General features: G+C 50.7%; 1 protein-coding gene across 4 annotated transcripts in view; it reads right to left on the reverse strand.

Moving 5' to 3' along the window:
- The window catches only part of ALS2CL (ALS2 C-terminal like), a 44,088-nt gene extending 29,449 nt beyond the window's left edge, over positions 1–14,639 (reverse strand). Inside the window, exon 1 of one of the 4 annotated variants that reach the window (XM_061997451.1) lies at positions 14,536–14,639. The gene's annotated coding sequence lies outside the window, so the exon portion shown is untranslated. Of the gene's footprint in view, positions 1–7,537; positions 7,561–7,775; positions 7,862–14,535 lie in introns of those variants that run through there. The other 3 variants (XM_061997450.1, XM_061997452.1, XM_061997447.1) reach the window with 3 other exon arrangements.
- Positions 14,640–18,851: the final 4,212 nt, after the last annotated feature.

Genomic DNA, 18,851 nt, shown 5'->3' on the forward strand with positions numbered 1-18,851 from the left:
GTTATTCAGCATGCAAGAGACAGGAACAGCTCAGGTCATCTGGAGGGAAATGAATCCCCAAACAGGGTCTGTCCAAAGCTGCTAAAGGCATATTTCAGCAAGAAAGCACATGTCTCACAAGGGATTGTTCTACCCAGTGATAGGAAATTGCCTGAAGGGGTGGGTGGAATGGGTGGGAAACCAAGCAAAGAGAGGTTTTGCTGGAATGCTGAGCCTCATCCCTAAGCACTGGACTCCATCACCTCAAAGGTCTTTTCCAACCAAAACGATCCTGTGATTCTGTGACCTCCAGCTTTGCATGAAGCACCTTCCTACTTTGCAGCCTGTAGCTCTGAGGCAGCTGTTCCCCCAGGAAAATGGCTGGAAAACCCCAGAGATTTCAGATGTGACACATGGAAACACATGTGCCCCATGTCTGGGCAAACAATCTTCTCAGCTCCTGTACATTCAGGGACAAGCTGGACATCCACAGGGCTACAAGCTTTCCATCTTCCCCTTGTGAATCCCCCCACCTCTGTGCTGATGTTGAGATTGTCAGCCAACAAAGGCACTGCTCAGGAGAAACCTGGCATGAGCTATGCCAGACTTAGGGAGGGCTTAGGGCATTTTAAAAGCCAGGTGAGAAGTAAATGCCATGGCCACGTTTGCTGCCTCTCCTCCTAAAACTCTTGTTGCCTGCATCAGCCATCCACTGTGCCTTTGCAGCCCTCCCAAGCTCATCCATCCTCACAGTTCAGAGCCTTTCTCCTGCTGACTGCCTCTGAAATGAGGCCAGTTCTTCACTTGCTCACACACAGTCCTCAAACAGGCCAAGTTTTCCCCTGCCCTGCCCTTGGAGGGCCATGCAGCTGGAGAGGCACCTTCCTGCTACAGCCTGCATCGAGTACATCACCTTTGCAGAGGCAGGGATAAAGCTGCTTCAACTCAAGCTGTGGTTCACAAGTAAACAAAAGCATTCCAAATCAAAGCTGAGAGACACTAAAGAGATGTGTCTCTTACCCTCTCTGTCAGGGTCAACCTGAAACTCTTCCTCAGTTGCTGCTTTTCACTCTCTGGGTCACTTGCAATGCTGTTGCTTTTAATTAAAGCACCTAATGCTGTCTGCAAAGGCAATACAGAGCACAGGCTCTTGGGCTGGTGAATGCCCCTCCACTTTGCAGCAGCATACAGCTTAAAGCATTTGAAATTCCACACTCTCTTCTTCCCAGGCTGCCTCCCAAATGCCCCCAATTCCCCCTGTGAAACACTCAGCCCTTTGCACAAGCATAGTGGCTCCCCCCTTGCAGTGTACAGCTCTGAAGAATGCTCATTACAGGGCAGAATAACACAGCTCTGCACTAAACCTGCCAGGAAGGAGGTTTCTCCCTCAGAAATATCAGCAGATAAACTTGTTGAAAGTATCCCTGGAGATGCTTAGAAGACACCTGGCTGGGGTGCTGAGGGGTAGTGGTGGGCTTGCTGAGGTTGGAATCCATGGAGGGTTGGAATCCATGAGCTTCAAGGTCTTTCCCAACTGTAATGATTCTGTAAGCTCTGTGGGGTGAAGAGCAAAGAACTGTTTGAGCCTGGACCACGGACTCTAGCCTTCTTTGCCAGATTACTTTTTAACTTGGACCCATTCCCCAGCATAACTTAATGTGCCATCACACAAACATGCCCATGAGCAGGGTGTGATCTCCTCATTTAATTAACAGGCAATGCCAAGATCTCTCTCCTCTTTCTGTCCCAGCCTTTGCTGGTTCTTCTCCAGGGACCAAGTATCCTCCTGCACCCTAATTGTGTTTCCAGCTGCCATCCCCTCTCCTCCTCACTGTCAGGCTCCAGCTGAGGCTGCATTCAGGCTGGCACAAAGACCATCCTGTCATGTGGAAAAAACAATTCCAGACCTTGTTTAACCAACAAATTCCCCCATTCAGACCCTACCCTTGTCCAGCCTCACATGAATTAGCCTCCAACTTACTGGAGCCACCCCATAAACAGACAGAAACATGCAGTGTGTGAGTTAAGAGGTTAATTGGGTATAACTAGAGCAGAAAGACAATAAAACACCAAACCATCAGGCAGCCCTTGGCAGTATAAAAAGGAGGAAGAGGAGGACAGAGGTTCTTTGGATTAGGCTTTAGCATTGGCTACAGGGAGTGTACCAATGCCAGCCATCTGAAAGGACTGGGCAGGGTCTGGCTCAACATTTCATCATGGGAAACTCCTGAGCAAGACAGCTGTGGAAGCAGGCAGGCAAAGCTTAAAGCACCAGCAAATGAGCAGCCCCACATCAAGAATGCCACCCTGAACACCAAACCCTCAGGCTTCTGGTCAGCCCAGGTTCATGCACAGCTGTGGAAGCAGGCAGGCAAAGCTTAAAGCACCAGCAAATGAGCAGCCCCACATCAAGAATGCCACCCTGAACACCAAACCCTCAGGCTTCTGGTCAGCTCAGGTTCATGCACAGCTGTGGAAGCAGGCAGGCAAAGCTTAAAGCACCAGCAAATGAGCAGCCCCACATCAAGAATGCCACCCTGAACACCAAACCCTGAGGCTTCTGGTCAGCTCAGGTTCATGCACAGCTGTGGAAGCAGGCAGGCAAAGCTTAAAGCACCAGCAAATGAGCAGCCCCACATCAAGAATCCCACCCTGAACACCAAACCCTCAGGCTTCTGGTCAGCCCAGGTTCATGCACAGCCAAGGTCACACAGCAAACACAGCACAACCACACCTCTCCCCTCAAGCAATGGGGCCAGCTCAGGACAACCAGCAGGACATTTGACCTCACTGTGTCTAAATGAGCCCTGGAACTCCCTGCCAGAAGCAGCTTGTTGTTGCTGTGAGGATACTATGCAAGAGCAAAAGTCCATGGACATATTTAAACCAAAAGCATCCACCCCAGCTCACAAAGTCCCTGAGGAGGCAAGAAGCACATATGGAGGAAGTATTACTACAAGCCTTTCCAGTTTTGGAGGTGTTCTTCTCCAGGCACATTCTCCTGCACTAGGAGAGGGGAGAGAACCTGGCTTGATGCTGCTGCTTTTATGCATCACTCTTCAGAGAGTTGGTTGGCCACTGCATGGCAGGACCTGGAGCACTGAAAGAAGAGGCAATGCAAAGTTGGCAAAATATTGACCATCTCAGCTAATTTAGGATAGCAGTGAGTGGCCAAGAGCTTACAAAGGGTCAAACAAGCATTCAGTGCTCTCCCCAGAAAGCACTGGAGCTCTCTGATTGACTGAATTGACTTTTCAGACCAAGGAGAACCTTTTTTTCTCCCCCCAAAAACCTTTTGTCTCTGTCTTGAACACACAAAAATAGGAAAAACAGGAAGCTGGGGGGAAGGGGAGTGTGGTTTGCTCTTTATTTTGGGGTTTTTTTTGTCCACAGAGAATGCAAAAGCTTTACACCCTCCTTATCTGAGCCAGCTTTTGTTCTTGCTTCCCCAAACACAAACTGGAAGCTCGTGGCTCTTCCTTAGGAAGTTCACTCCTGAGCTCAATAAAAACAGCCATAAACTTTGTCCTGGACAAAACCCATCTGCCCTTTCTGGGTGTCTGAAAGCTGAACTACCTGCCCCAGACACCCTTTGGAACCAAAAAGAGCACGTGAGCAGCTCAATTTAATGCAGCCTTAGTGAGACCTTTGAGCATCCCTGGTGTCTCTTGGCAAACTACAGAACTAAACAGCTCAAATATGCCCCTTGTTGACAGCTAAGGCTGGAGACCACTCTCACCACGAGTAAGGATCTCATTCAGCCTTTGCAAATAGCAAGGCAAGCACCATTAAAGCCCACAGGTGACATGGGGTTTACTCACTGGTTTAATCCCCCATGGCCTTGCAGCTCCCATGCTCATCATCACTTCCAAGCAGCTTATTCATGCAGAAACAGAACAATTTTGAGCCAGCAGCTTATATGCAACACAGAACCACTTGGGGCTGCTGGGTGAAACTCCAAACCAAACCTGAAACAGCTACAGGTTGTCTGGAGGCAGCAAAGGAAAGGAGATGGTGAGGGAACTCCATCATTCTCCATTGAAGTGCAAATATGGGAAAGACAGAAGGTAACAGCTATTGTGTCACAGCTCTGGTAGCAGCCTGGGGAGCAGGAGCTCCTCTCCTTGGCCTCATACATACAATATGCCTACTCTGCTTTGCCAAAGCAAGTGGGATTTCATGGTGACCCCAAAAAGAAGGGAAAATGACAAAGCACTACACACCTGGGGCTTAGAATACATGTTGCTATCTCCATCACAGCTGATGTGAGTCAGAGCTGGATTACAGCCTCAACCACAGCCTGGAAACCAACCCAGAGGTTGCTTTGGACAAGCAATACCAAAGGAGTGTCCCTTGGGACAATGGAGGAAGAACTGCTGCACAGATGAGGAGGAGTTCACTGTACACTCATGTCACCCCCCTGAATCATCCTCTCCACTCAGCACCTCCAGAACTTGAGTAGGACCAGAGGGATTTCACTGCCTTTGTGCTAAAAGGCAAAAAAACCCCATCATAAAAGTGAGGCAACTGCACCTTTGGAGGTGGCTGAGTCCACTAAATACTCCCCAGTCAAGCTCTGGATCTGTTCTGCATCTGCTCTGCCTTTTGACACCACTACCTGCCTCTCCTCCCAACTCACAGCTATTTGGTGATGCTGGAGGCAACGTCCAAAAGCTACACACTGCAAAATGCCACTTACCCAGCCCCTCACATCTGCACAAATGCAAAGCCAAGGCACTTCAGAGCATCCCCCAACAGCTGCCAGAATCAGGGCAGGGCTGAAGTCATACAATCACAGAATCCTTTCAGCTGGCAGAGCCCTTTCAGCCCATGGGGTGCAGCCTCTGTCCCAGCCCCATCACCCACCAGCCCATTGCCCTGGCTCTGAAACCCCTGCAGGGTGACTCCAGCACCTCCCTGGGAGCTGTTCCAATGCCTGACAGCCCTGGCAGCAAAGAAATTCCTCCTCACATCCAGCCTGAGCCTCCCCTGGGGCAACTTGAGGCTGTTTCCTCTTGTTCTATTGCTTGTTCCTAGTGAGAACAGCCCAACCCCTTGTAGAGAGTGAGGAGGTCTCCCCTGAGCCTGCTTTTCTCCAGGCTCAACAGCCCCAGATCCCTCAGCCCTCCCTCAGCTGAGACCTGCTCCAAACCCTTTCCCAGCCTGGCAGCTGCCTCTGGATCCTCTCCAGCACCTCCATGTCCTTGTAGAGAGGGGGTCTAGAACTGGACACAGTGTTGGAGGTGCAGCCTCCCCAAAGCTGAGCCCAGGGCAATGATCAGCTCCCTGCTCCTGCTGACAACACTGATCCTGATCCAGGCCAGGCTGCCCTTGGCTTCTTGGCTATCTGGGCATGCTGCTGGCTCATAACTCTGTAGAAAAAGAACAGGAATGGAGGGGGGGAAAAAAAAAAGACAGACTTTCTTGGATTAGTTTAGACCCTGCACCCAGCCTTTCCCTCCTGTTTGGGTCCCCTGGGTCATTCCCATCCCAGGAACGTGAACAACAACGCTGATGAAGAACTGCCACGTTTTCCTTCCTCTCTCCTGTAGCCCACAAGGTCTTTGCCAAAGACTGAGTGTAGGAGGCAACTTCTAGTGTTTCATCAAACCCTTCAGGTGCTCTTGGGGAACAAATTACAAGCCACTGAAGGCAGGACAGACCTGCAAAGAGTCTCCAGTTCCACTCAGCCTCTGATGATCACTCCGAGACGCCACAGCTCACTGGGATGCTTGGAATGCCCAAACCAGGTCTTTTGATGACTTGAAGAGCTGTTTCACAAGAAAATTCCTGTTTGTTGAGCCCAAGGTACTTTGCATGAGGGCTTTCCAATACATCAGGAATGTAAACAACAGCAGACCAGGTCAGGCCAGTGCTCTGGGTAGTCTGGCAGTGAGGATAAGAGCTGCTGTTTAGAAAACAAACATCAGCTTGGCCACTTTCTGAGGACCATCCCTCTTGTATCCCCCAACAACCAACTGTTGCATTAGGGATTTCAACCCTGATCCTGGTATAGAATCCTAGAATGGTTTGGGTTGGAAAAGACTTTAAAGCTCATCCTGTTCCACCCCCCCTGCCATGAGACACCTTCCACCAGCCCAGGCTGCTCCCAGCCCCATCCAAGCTGCCCTTGGACACTGCCTCTGGGCAGCCTGTGCCAGGACCTCAGCACCCTCCCAGGGAACAGCTTCTGCCTCCCATCTCAGCTCAGTCTCAGCAGCCAGCAGCCCTTGTCCTGGCACTCCAGGCCCTTGCCCAAAGTCCCTGCCCACGTCTCTTAGGGGCCCCTCGAGGGACTGGAGGCTGCTCTAATGGCTCCTGGAGCCTTCTCCAGGCTGAGCAGCCCCAACTCTCTCAGCCTGTCTCCAAGAGAACGTGCCTATGGACCTGTTGTCCCTGAATTTCCCTTACCCCCTTTGAACTTGCTGATATTTTTTGGTCTCCAAAATGCATTACTAAAAGGAAGGCAGGCTCTTGAAGAACAGTTTTGCCTGGTTTCCTTGCTGACCCTCATCTTGCAGCTCACTGGGAATGGAAGCCACTGCAGTCACAGGAACAAAACTCCCCAGCTCAGCTACTCAGGGAGTAGCTGCAAAGGTTTAGGAAGCTTCCAGCCCATAGGAAATTTCCACGGGCAGAGACACAGCTTTGGTTGAGGTCCAAATCAAACTAAAGTTTTGAAGCAGTCCCTACTGTGAACTGCAGCTCCTCCTCTTCTGGCTCTGAACACCTAGTTGTTTGTTGCTCCTTTTTAAGCTGTGTTACTGGTCCCTTATAATTGGGCCCTTTGACCCAGACTTTTCACTCAACACCTGCAAGGTTTTGACCACGTCCCTCCCTTGCAGAAAGCCAGGTGACATTATCAGCCTTCCTCTCACCCTGACTAATTAGTCAGGCATTGGTTTCTTTACTCTGCCAGGCAAGCTGTGCAACCCCAGCACCAATATGTGGTTTTCCAGCCTTACTTCATCAGGTTTGTATTGCCAGGTGAGGCTGCCTGCTTGGTAAAACCCCTCCCTCAAAGCAGGAGCAAGCCCTAGCTAACACACATGGGGCAGAGAGCTGCCTGCACGAGAGGGATCACACCTGCACACGCTGCTGCAGCATCCCTTGCTGGCAAACACAAGGTGAGAGCAAGCAGAGGGTTTAATGCCACGGGTCTGGGTTGTGCTGGGGATTAAACACTTGAAAGACAACCTGCCTCCCTGATGGCAAGTCCAAGGTGGTGTCTAAATGAAGCACAGGGGTGGGTGTAAGTGCATTGTATACTGAAGGACACTCCATGCCTTTGGTCACTTGCACAGGTGAAGTTTCTACCTATGGAAAACTCCCCCAAACTTTGCCTCAGGGCTTTTACTCATGGAATGTTGCCTTCAACAGCTGATCACAGAGGCTGGAGGGTTGGAAGGGAGCTGCAAAGCTCACCCAGTGCAACCCCCCTGCCAGAGCAGCAGCACCTAGAGCAGGGCACACAGGGACTCATCCAGCTGGGTTGGGATGGCTCCAGAGAAGGAGCCTCCACAGCCCATCTGGGCAGCCCCTGCCGGGGCTCCCTCACCTCAGCAGGGAAGGTTTTTCCTTGTGTTCCTTTGGAACCTCTTCTGCTCCAGCTCACACATCCCTCCTCAAGCACGTGGCCAAACATCAACCCCAGCCTCGGGATCAACGGGGGAACAACCAACCCACGCTGAATCCTTTGGGGTGGAAAAGAACCTTTAAGAACAGTCCAAGCTCTTCCCTCCCAGTGCCAAACCCACAGCCCCAATGCCCCAGAACCCCACAAGAGAGCAACATACCTGGCATAGGGCGGCCACTTAACATTCCCCCTGGTAAGTGCTGTGGCAGCAGCTCCTCTGAGCTTCCTGAACTCCTGGGTGCTCCCAGAGCTCTGCTTTCCCCTCCCACCTCTCCCTCCCACATCCAGCCTCCTCCTCTGCTGAGACACAGATCCAGGCCTGTTCCTTTGCACCAGACACCCACAGAGCTCAGGGAGGCGCTTCCAAAACCCTTCCAGAGGGTTTTGCAGAGCAATTGCTCGTTCTGTGCCTCTCGGTGAGGAAACTGTGCAGGAAACTGGAAGGGAAAAGCACAGGCTGTGTTTTCCTTTGCACAGTGGTGTTTCCCAGCTCCAATCCCCTTTTTCCACCCAGGCTGTGTTCCAGCAGCACTTTGCAGAACGAGGCTCCTGTGCCTTTTCTCCTGGCTCTGCCCAGCCCCTGCTCTGGCTGGAGCTGACGGGAAAGGGGCCGTTTCGTGCTCCGGGGAGCGCTGCCCAGGGCATGCGGCAGCCTGCACGTGATGCACGGCCTCTGCCACGCTCAGCCAGCAGCAATTCCCCCTCCTTCTGAACAAAAACAACCCAAAAGCCCTGAGAACAAGCCCCACATCACCCAAGGCATGTGTTGGGAGCACCCAGGGTCCTCCTCAGCCCGTCACCTCACCTCCAACAGCACGGAAGCCTTTTTTCCACTTGCCCCCCCCTGATCACAGCAGTGTGTGTTTTGTTAAAGCAGCAGATGTCCCCACCCTCCACAGCAGGAAAAGCACATTTGGTGCCTGACAAAAGCCCCATGCCCTCCTCTTCTGCTTCACAGCGTGCTGAGGGAGTGCTAACAAAGCCCCATTCTTTCCCAGGCACTCCCAACATGTTACAGCTCAGCAGCTTGCCTCCTTCCCCAGCTATATCATCTCAAGAAGCTTTACAAGTGAGGTACTACTGGAACTTACAGAGGGGTGAGGGATCAGGACAAATCTGTTTCCACAGAGAGGACTCTCAAGGTGTTTCAGGAGACAAGAGATGCCTCAGTCACCTTTTGTTCAGAGAGGTTCTGGTGTTGTGTTGACTTCCTTCCCTTGCTGGACTCTGGGGTCTTTTCAGGGAGGGATGTGCCCACAGCTCACTGTCTGCCTCAACACAATGGTTTTCACCACAGAGGCAGGCAATGCAGCAGCCCTCAGAGCAGCAATCCCTGTACACAGCAAGGAACAATAGCAGGGAAGGATGCAGGCAGGGAGTGGAAAGGATGAGTGAGCAATGAGCTCACTGCCAGCCTCCTACCTGCTCTTCAAGTCAAAGAGATGGTGATCAGGACTTGGCACAATTACAGACCTTTTTCTTCTGGGCCAAAACTTGGAATGAAATCACGTTTTCCACATCCTGAGGAAGTGTTTACCCACGAGAGGCTGGATGGCACACAGGCACCTCAGGTCCTTGCAAAGCATTTGTGTAGGTGCTTGAGCCCAAGAGAGCTTTGCAGCTCGTGACAGTGCCTGCCCTCTAGAGAGCAGGGAGGGGTTTGAGTATCCCAGTGCTGACCATTTCTCTGTTGAGCATGAAAGCTTAGGGCTCTCCAGTTCCTCTGTGGCATTGTGTGAAAGGCTCATGAGCTCTGCTCCGTGCCTGAGAACCCACCTTACATCTGAGGTCTTCTGGCACAACCCACTGAGTGCATTTGGGTCTGGTCCTCAAGCTCAGCTTTGTGCCTTGTTTCTGTACAGTTTGGGTCAAGTGGCTTGTTTGAGTGTGTCCTTTGGATTAATGTTTTGCCCCTGTTGTTCTTTTTACCTCCAGCCTGATAAAGCTGTGTTGACACAGAGGGCTGTAACAGTTTGGTTTGGGAAATCCCTTCTGCTTTTGCTTGTGTTTCCTCAGCACAATTCTGTCTCCAGTCGCTCAGCTGGTTTTCCTGAAGTACTCACGATTTGCACAAGTGTCCTGTTTGGTCCAAGGTCTCCAAACTGCTTCTCAACCTTAATCCCAACGAGCAGCAGAAGCCCCAGGTCCTGATGTTTGCATTTCTGCATTTCAGCTCTGAGACATCCCTTCTGGATGTGGACAAGGCAAGTCATGATCCGCTCTGTTCTCTGTGTGCTCCTACTCATTTGCTGCTTTTCCTCTTCTCCCAACCCTAATCATCCTTCTTCCTTTAGATGCCTCCAACAGCAACCCAGGCAAGCCAGGTTTTTTCTTTACCTTCCTCTGAACAACCTGACATTCCTGCCTCCAACATGCTGTTTTCAATTGAGACCCCCCACAGCTTCCAGACCAGACCATTTCCATCATCTACCCAGTCCCCATTGCATGAGCAACTCAGCAGATTGTGCAGCAGCTACCAGGTTGCCACAGGTTGCACAAATACTTGTTGCTTTGCTTTTTTAAAGCACTGGGTGAAAACAGAGTGATTTGCTGCTAACTTGAGCAACCACTGAGCCACCCCCTAGGGCTGGGACCACTCTGATTCCTCTGCATCCACAATGGGAACCTTCAGCACGCTGTAGACACCTTGATACCCAGCCTTGAAGACCAGGTTAGGTCTGGGTTGGTCTTTGCTGTGTGTCATTTTCCATATCCATCATCCAGATGGTACAAACAGTATTTCTTAAGATAAAGGGTATCAATAGTGCTCTGCTGTCCAGAACATTTCTGCAGTAGACAGGACAGTGGTGAGGACACAGATGTTTCAAGTGCATCTAAAGCTGTCTATGAGACATGCTTTTCATCTTCTAAACATAACACTGCAACTGCTTAAGACCTGCTTCTCATCTTCTAAATATAACACTGCAACTGCTTCCCCATCCTGCTTTGATTCAGGGGGGAAAGAACCCCAACAAACATACCCAAAGACACGTTTTGCAAACAGATAGGTTTTAGTCCTCATCAACCTGAAGGCAGAGTCTCCTGGTTTGATCTTGGGAACTGGCTGGTTTCCAAACTTGAAGTAAAACAAACAAAGCAGAGAGTAGATCTGAGATATTTCAACTGTGCAAAAGAAACAACAAAGTGGGGGCACAGTGACAGATGCAGCTTCTCTCTTGGGAAATAAAAGGAGCCTATGTCTGGGGTTTTGTCAGAACTAAGCTGCTTCTACAAACAGGTCTTAGTAAACAAACACAGCAGTTTTCTACAGAGGTCTTTAGAAATGTTCCCTATCAGTCCCAGGTCTCACTCCCATTGTCTGACCAGATCATTAGTAATGAAATTGTTGCTGGCTATCTGCAGCCACAGACCTTAAACACAGAGCACGTGGTACCATTTCTAGCCAGGAGCTTAGGGGATGCTGCCAGCACTCATCTGCCTACAGACAGCAAGAAGAGGTGGTTCAGGCTTTACATTTCGCTTTCCTGCTTCACTTCACTTTCAAATCTCTGTTTCCTACATCTGAATGTGTTACTGTAGGGAATGTGGTTTAAAGCTAAGCCTAGCAAGGGATCAGAGGGACCAGCAAATATACTGACTGCCTTGAAGTCATTGGCACAACAAACTGCTATTCAGCCAACCTGATGCAATTACAAGCATTTACCCCTCTAGGAATACCAAAGTAGGCTTGATCAAGAAAGCTTAAGGAGAAGTTCAGCCTTGCTCCTCCTGCTTAGTGTTTTCAGCCATGAGAACAGGCACCTTCACCAAGTCTCACCCCAGTTTGTGCCTCGTGAGAAACTGTCTCCTCACATAGAATCAGCAAATGGTTTGGGCTGGAAAGGGTCATTCAGGATTATCTAATCAAGCCACCACTGATAGGGACACCTTACACAAAGCCCCATCCAACCTGACTTTGGACACTTTCAGTGATGAGGCATCTACAGCTTCCCTGGGCAACTTGTTCCAGTGTCTCAGCACCCTCATAATCTCCTGCAAATACATCTTCCCCTAAACAAGCTGCCTTTTCCATCAAGAAGGTTTTGTTTGGGGTTTTTTTCAATCAAAGCCTATTTATAGTCCAAGTTCCTCTGCTGAAACTAACCCCCAGGCAAACTCTTGAGTTCTGGAGCTAGTGATGCTGAGTCAGCTCTGTTGACCAACACATCATTCTGTTTAACAGGGCAGTACTAACCCAATCTACAAGAACCAACCACTCTGGAAATTGCTGCTTTATGACTCACTCAGTTACAAGAAGACCCTTGAGTGTACCAGCTCTGACATGGGGTTACTGACGCATGTCCCAGAGCAGCAGCAGACAACCTGCAGCCTCCCATTCCCACAGCATCACCCAGTGAAACCTCAGCTCCTGCTCACCCCTAGGTGCTGGCTGTTTGAAGATGGGTGAATGATAAACTGCTTTTCCCCCAACCCTCCAATGAAAGGTATTTCTTCCTAGCATCAAGGCCAATATCACACAGCTTTATTTTCCTTGCAAAAAGCTGGTTTCATAAACAAACCAGGAATTTCATTTAGCCCTCAAGAAATCCTGAGAGTCTCAGATGTGCATCAGTGTCTAGGAGAAGAGGACTGAGTTGGTAGATGCAATGCAAACCTAAGGTGGCATCAGGTCCATAATATCACCTATAGCACCAGCCTGGTATTGCTGCTGTCTGCCACAGGACATCCAAGGCTTTAGTAAAGAACAGGGCAGTGATAGCACCTGAGACCTCCTTGCAGCTCTTATGCTTTAGCCAGCTAAAGATCTGACACAACACCCACCCCAGACAGCAGCAACAAAGCTGAAGTACCCAGCTTCACTCACCTAGGGCACTCTAGCACAGGGGTGGATGTCTCATCCAAGCACGTACTCGTTACCTCATGTGACTTGCAAGCCCAGAAGCACACTATTTGTTCATGCCACTGGGAAACTATGTGTGGAAACAGGAGCTCAAGTGTGCAATTATTCATATCTCATGCAAAAGATGTTTCACAAGCTTCTTGATAACCAAACTTGCCCCAGTTCTTTTCACTGAGGTAACACAACCCAGGAGGAGCGATTAGAAAACAAGGAACAAGCAACTGGAATGGGCACAGAAAGGCTTCTGAGCTGCCATTCAGCAGCAAACCAGTGTAGGAACCAAACACTTGTAGAAATTCTCCAGCTTCACATCAGGATGCACAAAAGAAGTCAGGTGACAGTCATGTGTCTGTATTCTGTGTTGCTGTCCATGACAGACGGAGGTGACAATGAGGTAATACAAGGGAGAGATTGCAGCACAACACTGGCCAGGAGCAGGACAGGCACAGAACAAGCAGAAGGAAGGAAGGCATGGAAAACATATTGACATGTACTTGACATTTACCTTTGCCACACTCATTTCTTTATGTAGGAAAGTCCCATCAAAACTTAGAGACTGATCCTTCCTACAAGCTCCAGTCTTGGTGTCTGCTAGACAGAGAGCTCAGATGCAAGCTAAATGTCACAGCATTGATCCCACACAGGTTCTCAGCTCGAGGAGTCAGGAGCTAATCCCTGGAAGCATGCACAGTCTAAGTTCAGCCTTAGCTCAGCAGCCAGATTACCCAAATGCTATTGCCTCAGCTGTCTACACGACCTTCAGCAAGTCCACTCCAGCTCTGCTCTCTGTTAGGCAGCAGTTGGTCCTGGTCTCTGATGACATGTCTGTGTGGTGCCTGGCCAATGGCAGATCCAGTTCTTAAAACCAGCATTGCTAAAGGTCCAGCAGCAGCAGGGATTTGGAACAACTTGTAGAAGTTACAGGAGTGCAAGGTCATCCAAGGCATTGCCAAGACCTTGGACAGACAGTAGCTGTTGGCCTTCACCCAGTAGCACCTGATTCTCTTCAGAGTAAGGAAGAGCTAGAAAGGAGCAAAACCAAACAGGAGCACGTTGGCCACCAGCCTGAGGGGCCAAACATTGATCCTGATCCAAGGACCAAGTACCACCTAAGAGCAACATGTCTCCTTGTGCCTGTTAGTCAAGCTGTACCAGTCCCTTAGCCTGTTGGACAAACTCCAGCTGCAACGAGGTGGTGCTGAAACTGTGCATCACGAGCTGCACCGACTGGTCCCATCCTGCCCCTGTCCTACACAGGCTGCCAAGGCAGGAGAACCAGATGGTCACTATTTCAAGGTGTGTCCTCCTCCATGTGAGTTGTGGCACTTGTTTCTACCCTGAGAGCAGAGGAGCGAGTCAGGATGCTCATAGAATGGTAGGGGTTGGAAGGGACCTTTAGAGATCATCCAGTCCAACCCCCCTGCAGAAGCAGGGTCACCTAGATCAGGTCATCCATCTGGCCTCAGCTGCCATCCAAAGGGCAGGGGTGCTACCTGGCTCTCAGAACTCTGGGAAGCCCAAATGGTTTACAGACACTTTGGGAAGATACCACAAACCTCTGCAATCACCTCACATCGTGTCCAAAGACACAAGCTCACGTGGGACATGGTGTTACATGATTAATGTGCTTACTGCTCAGTGAAGCAGTTCTAAACCCCACTCCACAGAACAAAACAGACAGAAGCACCAGTCCTGAGAGCAGTGGCAGCTGACCAGCCCAAGACATCCTCTAAGGACTCTGCTTGAGGATACCTCCTCTGTAGCAACAAACACAGGAGCAAGGAAGCCTTGATTTAAATAAACCCACCCATGGTGCTCACTTCATTACAGGAATGAAATATGATTCATGATTCCAGACTATTTATTGCTCTGTGGGAGTTTATCTAACCAACAGCCTTGCTAAAGAGGAAAACTGGCTCTGGCAGTCAGTCCCAGTTCCATAGGAGCTGCTGTACATGCAGAAAGCAAGAAGGCAGACAAAGGGAAACCAACTGTCCTGTGTTAACACCAAGCCATCATCTTTCAGCTCAGAACAGCTTCTCCCTCTATGCAAAGTTACCTGAAACCATGAGCCTTGGATGGATCACAGGACCACAGCATCTCAAGGGCTGGAAGGGACCTGGAAAGATCATCCAGAGGATAAGCTTCCAGAAACCTGTGTAATCATATTGCTCTTCCATTTGTAGCACAAGGATTACAACCCTTCTGGCTCTGAAAACAATGTGAAGACCTGTGTGAGTTGGAGCAGAGAAGTGGTAACAGTGAGATAAGCAAACAGTGAATTGCACACAGAGTCTTTTGGGCTGCAGAACACCCCATCTAAGGACCGGCACAGAGGTCTACGGTGCATGACTGCAGCGGGACAGGGACTTTCACCAGGGCTCTTCCAAGCTCTCTGAGCAGGGTGGCACAAGCCCAGCTGCAACGTTGAGGCCTCCTTCCCAGCTCCTTGGCAAGCTGTCAGATGCATTCAGCTGGTGCATCAGAGCAATGCAATAGCCAGAGGCGCTTGGCACGTGGAGATATGAGAGAGGAGCAAAGGTGCCGAGGCGAGAGGCTCGCTGGAGGAGGATGGAGAGCACAAACCAACTGCATTTCAATTTCTGAAGGCATAAGACACTTCTTGTGCCCAAGACCAGTCTCTCTCCACCACCCAGGTGGGTTTAATGGGTCTGTTTGATTTGGGAGGGCTGGGAAGGGCGCTCCTCAAACACAGGCAGCACGGCAGATGGTGATGAGGGTCAGCCAGCACATGAGCAACTCTGAAGAGCAGAGCAAGTCTTGGCTCACTCCTCTCCCTATTTTCCTGTCCCTCCCTGTTTCCAAATCCCCCACTGAGGCAGCAGCATAGATGAGACAGCCCATCACAGAACCATGGAATGGTGGGGTTGGAAGGGACCTTTAGAGCTCATCCAGTCCAACCCCCTGCAGAAGCAGGTCAACCTAGATCAATTCTCACAGGAACACGTCCAGATGGGTCTTGAAGACCATCAGCTGCTCACCTTTGCTTTAAGAGCAAACCAAGAGGAGATGACATTCTTCCTGTGGCCACAGGACATCGAAGGCCCTCTCCTTGCCTTTGAGCAGCCTTCCCAAGGCACCATGCTGGCTGTGACCCACCTCTGCTGGCTGTGACCCACCTCTGCTGGCTGTGACCCACCTCTCCTTTCAGCTGCTAAATGGGGACAGCAAGGCTTTGTCCCACTGGGCTGGAAGCTACCTGCAACAGGGAGGCTACAGAACGAGTCCAACTGCCCAGAGATGTGGAGCCGGAGAAACAAAGGCACTTTGTCCCTCAGCATTGAGGTGAATTGCTCCATTATATCCCACACCCAAGCACCAAGGAGGGATTTGGTGAGTATCTGCCTCGATGCAAGGAGGAAATGAGCACCATTCCTGCTTTATGCAGGCAGAGATGTCAGGATTGTGCTGAATCCAAAGCCTCTCCAAACCTGTCCTGCATCTCAAACATCCTTCCCTAGCCCTACAAAACAGCCAAGCAATAAACTTGGGTGAGAGGCGTTGTCTGAACATCCCCCCTTTATTCCAAAGCTGTAACCCCTGATCTCCATCATGCCACACACCAGAAAGCTGCTGCAAATCAGACCAACAGCAGTTTAGCAGCATCCCCCAGCAACCTAACACCAACCTGAGCAAAAAGTCTGTCTTACCATGGGTTGAGCTGTCAGCCAGGATATCCAGCCATGTGAGTGGCAGGAGGAGCTGGTGAGGAAAGCTGCCTGCTCTAACTTCTCAGCTGCTTTATTTACCCAGGCTAAGGAGGGGAAAACAAGCAAATAAATAAGTAAAAGTCAAGGAAGTGATGGTTCCTCTCCCAAGGTGCACTGCAAAACATTCTTGGTAGGCATGGAAACCCCTGGCAGGCTGCCATCCCTTAACCCAGTCTCCACATTACATTTCAGTGAGTAACTCCACACTTGAATGGCTTTTCAGAGGATTTAAAGGGGAAACGACAGCCCTGGATGGGTGCTGTGGCTGCCAGTCCCTGAGGGACAGCGTGAGGGCTGCTCCTGGGTTTGCCTTCAGCTCTGCACAAGGGTTTGTTGTGCAGGCAAGTTGTGGTTGAGCCAGCTGAAAGCAAACACAGGCTCCAGGATTGTCCTGCAAAGAAGATTTCCTAGCCATAGTCTGCAGGGACAGAGGGCAACCTTCATGTGCCCAAAGGGGAGCTGCAGAGTTAAGGGGAAAGTGTCTGACCAAGCTCTGGGGGTTAAACTGCAGCCAAAAAGGTATTTAAGAAGAACCACAACTCCCTTCTGCTGGCTTCCAGCTCTCCTCCTCTATCCTGGGGCTGCATCCTCTTTGCTCACGTTTGGGCTGAAGAGTGATGGGGAACTGAGAGCCTGATGGCCCTGGCAATCTGCAAACAGCCATGAGAGCAGGCAAGCACAAGGCATTGGGACTTTGGTGCTCTGGGAGAAGAGCAAGGAGAGAAGAGAGAGCCTGGAAGTGAGTGCTGGAGGGTATGGGAGCTCCAGGAGTGGTTCAGGGGAGACCTTCTTGCTCTCTGCAAGGGGTTGGGCTGTCCTCACTAGGAACAAGCAATAGAACAAGAGGAAACAGCCTCAAGTGTCACCAGGGGAGGTTGAGGCTGGATGTGAGGAGGAATTTCTTTGCTGCCAGGGCTGTCAGGCATTGGAACAGCTCCCAGGGAGCTGCTGGAGTCACCCTGCAGGGGTTTCAGAGCCGGGTGGGTGCTGCACTGAGGGCAATGGGCTGGTGGGTGACAGGGCTGGGACAGAGGCTGCACTCCATGAGCTGAAAGGTCTCTTCCAGCTGAAATGATTCTGTGACACACAGATTCTCTCTCACAGACCTTCCCAGAAGAGACACTGGTGTTAGAAACCTCTGTGAAGAAATCCCAGCTGTTTGGCAGACCTCAGTGACACCAGAATGAAGCAAAGAGATTCACTTCCCTGTCCTCACGTGCCTGGTGCCTCTCCAGGGAGAGCAGACCCTCTTCATCCATGTGCCCATCATTCCAGACGTAGGCAGGCAGCAAAGAAGCCCCAGAGTGAGAGAGAAGAAGAGGCAGGCAAGGAGCCACATCCCCTTTCAGTGGTTTGACCTCTGAGGCTCTGGAGCAAACTCTCACACTTCAGGACAAGAGGAAGAGGGCTCAAGTTGTCCCAGGGGAGGCTGAGGCTGGAGCTGATGCAGAGCTGTTTCCCTGAGAGGGGTGTCAGCCCCTGTGCCAGGCTGCCCAGGGAGCTGGGGCAGTGCCCAGCCCTGGAGGGATCCCAAAGCCGTGGAGCTGAGGTGCTGTGGGTCAGTGCTGGGCTGGGCAGGGTGAGGTGAGGGGTTGGACTTGATCTTCAAGGTCTCTCCCAACCAAAATGATTCTTTGAAGACTGCAACATTCTCCCAAGCAGCATCTCGGTGCTTTGACGTGGCAGCGCCGCAGTGACGGGCAGCGTGACCCGTTGAGCAAGAGCCACATTTCATCTGTTTCCCAAGAGAATGCAAGGGACACAAGCTATAAATAGGAAGCTGACACATTTAAACAGTGCCTGGAGTTTCACTAAGAGGCTGGTGGTCATCCAGCAATGGGTGAGTAGATAACAGTGTGGGCTGTGAGTAACCTTATCCGGTGAGGGGTCAGAGCTGGGAGGGCTGTGCATGGGCAGTGGCAGCTGTTTCCCCTCTCTCTGCAAAGCTCACTTCCTCACTGTTGCTAAATTCAGCAGCTTTGCAATGCTTCCCCCCTCCTCCCTTCTCTAGAACATATCCAGCTCAGGGGTCAGCTCACCAAAGCACAAGTAAATGCTTTGCACATGGACAGGAGATTCTGCTCTGAACCACCCCAGCTGTGTTCACATAGTCTCAAGGAAAGAAGCTGCAACAAAGTGCTGAAAGGGCTGGAGCCTCCAGAAACCTGCTTTTTCTTTCCCTGGAAACTAAAAGAGACACTCTGCTCCACTGACCCATAGATAGAACACGAAAAATCTGGAGGATGGAAAGAAAAAACCCCAAAGTAAAGCCCAGTCAGATTGGTTTGTGCTATTTTTGCATAGCTCTTGGCACAAAAGTGGTTGCTGAGCACACAGAGAGGAGAGAGCTCCCCATCAGCTGCAGGAAAATCACAGTCTGACTCGCTTAGTGCTTTAAAAAGAATAAAGCAAGCACAACTCTCAACGCTCAGAGCTCTTAAGAACCCAGGAGTAAAAGGATGGGAGCAGTGCTGAGCTCCCAGCTCGTGAGCAAGGCACTGCCAGCAAAGTGCACTCTGGAAACAGCAACCCAGTGGCACAGGGAGCTTGTACTGCTTCAGACCCAGGGCACAGCAAGTGCATTTCCACCAGCTCCTCCTCAGCAGAGAAGTACTGGTGCTTAGGCAACGTTTTCTGAAAGGAA

The sequence above is a fragment of the Colius striatus genome, chromosome 5 (assembly GCF_028858725.1).
Source record: "Colius striatus isolate bColStr4 chromosome 5, bColStr4.1.hap1, whole genome shotgun sequence".
Taxonomy (NCBI): domain Eukaryota; kingdom Metazoa; phylum Chordata; class Aves; order Coliiformes; family Coliidae; genus Colius; species Colius striatus.